Source organism: Fragaria vesca, linkage group LG4, assembly GCF_000184155.1.
Source record: "Fragaria vesca subsp. vesca linkage group LG4, FraVesHawaii_1.0, whole genome shotgun sequence".
Taxonomy (NCBI): domain Eukaryota; kingdom Viridiplantae; phylum Streptophyta; class Magnoliopsida; order Rosales; family Rosaceae; genus Fragaria; species Fragaria vesca.
In genome coordinates, this window is record NC_020494.1 from 3,025,586 (window position 1) to 3,031,688 (window position 6,103).

The window sequence follows — 6,103 nt, forward strand, 5'->3', positions numbered from 1 at the left end:
CTCNCTCTCTCTCTCTCTCTCTCTCTCTCTCTCTCTCTCTCTCTCTCTCTCTCTCTCCCTCGACAACTCTCTCCCTCCCTCACTGCCTCGCCGGAAAGTTTAGCTCCGGCCATCGTCACCTAAAACCACCAACACCAAACGACTCCAAATTCGACGAAGTACATCTTCGAAGTTACCTTAAGCAGCCTCGAAGCCTCTGCCATCTTGTTCAGCTCCTTCCTCTGCCTCCGGTCTCGTCTTCTCTCCTCACAGCCACCATCTTGGAGTGTAAAGGAAACAAGGCACTACGACTCAGGCACCTCGACCTGCTTTCGTCGGAAACCCTAGGTTTTGACGAGCTCGATTCACCACTTCCAGCTGGCTCTCGGGTTCACAGCCACCGTGGTTGAAGTCTAGGGCTCTCCAATAGCCAAAGCCCTCAATTTCTAATCATCGGCTCCTCCTAGATGCTTCTCACACGCCATCGTCGGCGCGTGTGCCACCGCAACTCCGCCACCAATGTCTGCCGAATCTTCAGATGACCCATCTAAGTCCCCAATTCCAAATCCGGCTCGATTCATCCCTCTTTGGAGAAGTCTTTACTTCTCTAAGGTAATCTATTCTCTCTTTCTTCAATATCGAGCTCCTTTGAGCTTCAGTTCGCGTTTTGGAGATTGATTGGTTACTGTTTTGGCTAGAGCTGATGACAGAGAAGGTCTGGTGGTTTGATGCGTCGTGGCAGAGTAGTTAAACCTACGGTTTGGGTCTGCCCTGGTCGGATTTGATAAAGGTTAGGAGGTTTTTGTCCTAGAGCCTTTAAATTCGTAATTTTGGTGATGTTGTAGATGTTTGATAGGGTTATTGGTTTATTTGAGGAGAAAGGAAGTGCTTGTTGCATATGTATTTCTCTTTGGACATACAGAAACAAAATCAGTTATTGATTGAAATGTGTTTGAATCATAGTAAAGTCTTTTATGTTGTTTGCATCAGTGGGAGCTTGAATTTATCCAAGTGCTTAGTTTTAAAGACGATTTTTGTATTTTTGGTTCATATGGATGATGTCAAATTCAGTGTAGTTACAGTTCAAGATTTGTGGTTGTTTATATTACTGCAGTACCCTATGATTTCATACTTATTTCTTATGTTTAATGTTTATTCGTTATTTGGATTTGAAGAGAAATAACTGAGTATTAGTAGGAACTACGATGCATGTTGTTTAGTTTCTACAGATAAACCCCAACTGAGAATTAGTTATTCATTTGTTGTTACTCAGGTTAACGAAACAGCTGCTTGCTTATTTAAACCTTAAACATATGGTTGTTGAATGGCTATTGCACAATGTGTTGGTATCTTTCTCTAGTTTGGTCAGATAAAATGTTGAACCTCCACTGTAGAACTTATCACTTAATGATCTGCAATTGACTCTACTAAGCTGAATTCTTTCAAATTGAACAATTTTATTTTTTTGAATATTATGATCAGTCTTGTTCAAAATTATGGAAGTAAACGGCCAATCTCTCCTTAACCCTCATATTTGCATCTTATCTTAGAAGTTGATAGAAAATAGCTGTATCTATGATTCTTATTTTCTTATTTATGGTCTCCTGTTTAACTGACACACCTATAACATAAGGTAACGATGCAAGTAGATATTGCTTGGTAGGAATTCTCTTATGTTGGTACTCTTGGCATGCAATGGAATTCTCTTTGTATACTGTTCATTCAAACCTTAGGTCTCATTCATCTCAATGTGATAGAAGTAAGTCCACTGGCTTCATGTTATATACTTAATTAATATTACTGGTCTCTAGTCTTACATTCTTCCATATCATATCCCTAAACAATTGAACACATAATTTGCCTGCATTTAAGGGAGACAAAGTGTACATATTCATAAATTCCTGTGAGTGTTTTTTTATATAATTTTTAATATTGAATTTCATTTCAGTTATGCTATTGTATTCATGGAACACAGATTCCCCAACTTTTATAGGTAATAATCCTTAGACATCCCATCATTCTTATCTGCTTTTCTTTTATATTTTTACTCTCAGTATGTTACTGTTTCTGACAATTAAAGTAGTATTGTCTTGATCTTTGTTATAGATGGTGTCCCAAAAGGACTTAGAATAAGTTTGTGTGTGCCTGTAGGTGCATGACATACTTGGTAACGTGCTGAAGCCCGACGACGCTGTATGCGCCTCCGTTGGCAGTTCAAGTTTCTTGGTTAGGGATCTCATCTACAACCACCTCTGGACTTCACAGCCACCATGGGTGAGACCAACACCTCATCCACTGTCGAGACCCTCTAGTTTGACCCTCTGATTTCTTGTGTGCCGCCTCACGCACCGCCGCTAGAGTATGGGCAGCCTTAGCTTAGCCGTGAGCTCCATCAGTTCCAACTCCTCACTTGGTAAGCTACGTTTCACTCACTCCTCCTAGTCGAGTTCGCTGTTTAGGAATTTGATGGGATAGCTAATCCTATTGTTTTGATTATATGTGAGGTTTTGTGTTTACTTTCGAGTACGTTGTGGATGTGGAGATGAGGAGAACGGAGAGCAGTCATGATTTAATTGGTTCATAGTTGGATAAGGAGGGTAAGGTCTATGCGCAGTTGGTGTTAATAAGATTATTGGTTGATAATTGTGGTATGAGTTCATGGGAATCGTCTTGGACAAGAGTTGATAATTATAATGGTTGTTGCTGCTAATTATCAACTCTTATCCAAGACGATTCCCATGTTCTTGTTCATTTCTGAATTTGTTTCATGTTCTTGTTCGATTGAGCTTTCTTCCAATTAAAACGACAAACTCTCAAAATTGATAATTGATTTTGGGTTTTTTGTACTTGTTTCTTATTTCAGAAAAATCCTAATGCGCTTAGTTTTTGGTTTTTGTCATACTTAATTGTAAATGGCCTAACAGAAAATTTCCTTCGTTTGCTTTTATGTTTTCTTTTTCCTGCTTTATGACAGGGTAGCTGAGAGCTGCAAATTGTCGATGTTTCAGGCAATAGATTTGTAACTGCCAAAGCCACATTGGTATCTATCATATTTCTGCTAAACATTCCTCTTTTATAATAAACATCTTTTGGTAGCTTTCTTTTGAATTAACTCATTTATGTCCATTTTTCTATGTTGCTGGTATGCAAATAATTGATTCTTAGCTTTTGCATATGAATCCTAAGAAGGTAGGAATTTATCACCAGTTAGTTGAAGTAGAAGTGTTCCCATAGTTCATTCGGATTAGTGATGTGGTTATGGAACTTATTTGCATATATTGAAATCGAGGCTGCCTTTCTCTTTAAGTTTTTATATTTCTTTGTCTTGATGTATCAAATTTGATCAGGGTCTTCTTTATTGACTAAGAAGTGGATGTAAGGTAAAGACGAGGGTTAGTTGCATCTATCATCTACTATCGTCTTGTGATCATTTTAGTAGTATAAAACATCATGTTCCTTGCTATGCAAGTTGTAGATTTGTATGTTATGAATGCATTTGGCTTTGACAATTCAAGTGGCGGTTAATGAAGAAAGCATCATTAGTTCTATTTCCATATTTTGCTTTGTAGAATTGGTGTGTTTGTTCAAGTCTTTTCTATAAATTTGTGACCATTTCATTGTGTTGTAAACTTCATTTTCCTTTCGATGCAAGTAGTAGAATCTAATGTCCTGAATGAATTTGACTTTGACAGTTCAAGTGGCAGTTACTGAAGAAAGCATCACCCTTGTTTGTCATATCAGATCTTTTGTTTGTTTTTCTATAATAATATTGGATTAATATCACCCTTGAAACCATCAACATCTAGACTTTGCCTTGTTATTTTCGTTATATAAGAAGAGTATGATTCTCATTGTTGCATATGCATTACTCATTCATGAAACGTTTTATACAAACCTTTGTGAGTTTGATTGTTCCTTTCTAGCTGTACACTTTCATCATGAATAGTTTGTATTACATCTGGCAACATCAATTGTTATGTTATACATTATTATTGCAAGATGGGATGACTACATACTTTGAAAAGTTCTAACTTTGTGTACACTTTCTAATGACTCAAGAAAATATGTGAACACCAGAAATGTAATAAATTTGCTTGTCTTGTTCCTTTACCTAACGATCTGTTAGGGGACAAGGGTACATTATATCTTGAGTTCGGTTGTAAGTTTGATTTCGTAAAATTTACAGTTTGTCTATAATTTGTTGTTTACTATGTATCAGTTTGTTATATATATGTTGATATATGAAATTTCAGATTACCTTTAATATTTGCATTTCAGCTCAATACAGAGATACAATGCAATTGTTTCTGGTTTGGATGAATATATTAGCTTTGTTACTAAAATGAAGATCTGACATAAAGAGTAGATCAGTCTGAAGGGGAAGGGCCAATGGACTATGTACCTCAACTGGTCTGTTTATCATCCTTCAAGTTATATTCATAAAGGAGATATTTTGAAAGGTCTGGATACTTTTCTAATTTGAGTAGTACTGCTAGATGTGTTTAGTTATATAGACTTGTTTCTCAGTAAGATTTGTAAATATAGTGGAAAAGTACAAAAAAATTGTTGGCTGAGACAATGTATGACTTGCATAATCTTCTGATTTATGAATGTCATTTATTATTTTGATTATAAGCTATGTGTATACCTACTGCTTGTCCAAGCTGATATGTTGAATGTATGATATTTTAAATGCTGTAAAAAAGAGGACAATGGCACCAGGAAATGCTATTGTATTGTATATATAGCGTTTGTTAAAAGAAATGTGAGGCCAAAAAGAACAACTGACAACATAAGTGGAGAGTTTAAATTAAAAGAAGGCATCACTTATATGTAGCTCAAACTCATTCATACGATAGACAAATGTCGCCTAAAAATGTCGAAAGCCTAAAAGATATCACATAATGAAAACTTAAAGCATATCAGACAACAGATACCTATTGTCTTAAAGAGACAAAATGAAAAAAGAAAAAATATATGTTGCCTGAAGATCATTCACCCAATGCAAATGTGTCGTCGTACTACATCTAGACCAGAAACAACATCAATAGTATGTCGTGTGGGTTTATCCAGCGACACATAAATGTAGCGTGGAAAAGTTTAAATTCTAATTCACCAAGTATATGTCGCTTGTAACATTTTCACATGATGTTTAAATGTCATCTTTAAACAAATTAACCTACACACCTATATGTTGTTGTAAGGTGTATTTCTCTCTCACTCGCAGTTATAAGGAGACACAAAAAGCTGTGTTGCCTCACGTCAAAAAAAAGATACGTCGCCTTCTAGCATGTCGTTGTTTAAACTATTAGGCGACATATATACCGTGTCGTCTTATCTCAATTCAGGCGACACAAAATGAAAAAAGTCTTCTGTCTCCTGAGGTTCTTATAGGCGACACAATATTTGTGTCGTTGGAGAACCTCATTAACGACATGCTAGAAGGCGACACTTACGATTTTTATCAGACGAGCCTGATGCAAGAAATGGCATAGTGGTTCATCTTTTTAGTATGAGAAGCTACATCATGAGCCTAGAGCAAGTTTTCAACTAATGCTTTTAGCTGTTTCAGGGATGTTTCAGGAGACAAGGGTATGTCTCTCTTGCGTTTAGTATTCATCTGCACAACAACATCTTGTACGCCTTCATCAGCACTTGTATCACTTTCTTATTCTTCAGTACTCTTGTGCTCATCTGAGAGTTGGTGTTCACTAGAACTAAAGCTAATGCATCATCCTGAGGGCCGCCTGTGAATCGCATCCCTTTTTTGCTCAAACATTGAGCCCCCAGTTGGGGTAGAAGGCGAGGTAGACCCCTGGAACTTGAAAGAGCCGTGGAACAATGCTTTGAAAGCAAAACTGATTACCAGAATGGAGCTATTTACTCCATCAGTTGAACCTGCAAACTTGTAAGAGGACCTTGCCATGCAACGACCATTTTCATGGAACACCAGATCGCATGCAGGACAAATACCAACACAATTCTCAAAATAGAACTCTATCTCTTCCTCAACATTATTTGCTAGTTTAATAGTTTTGGCACTAAAGATAGGGTCTGAAAGTTTCTTTTCAACCCTAACCCTAACTCGCTTCAATCTCAAGAAAAGCTTATCATCATACTCTGT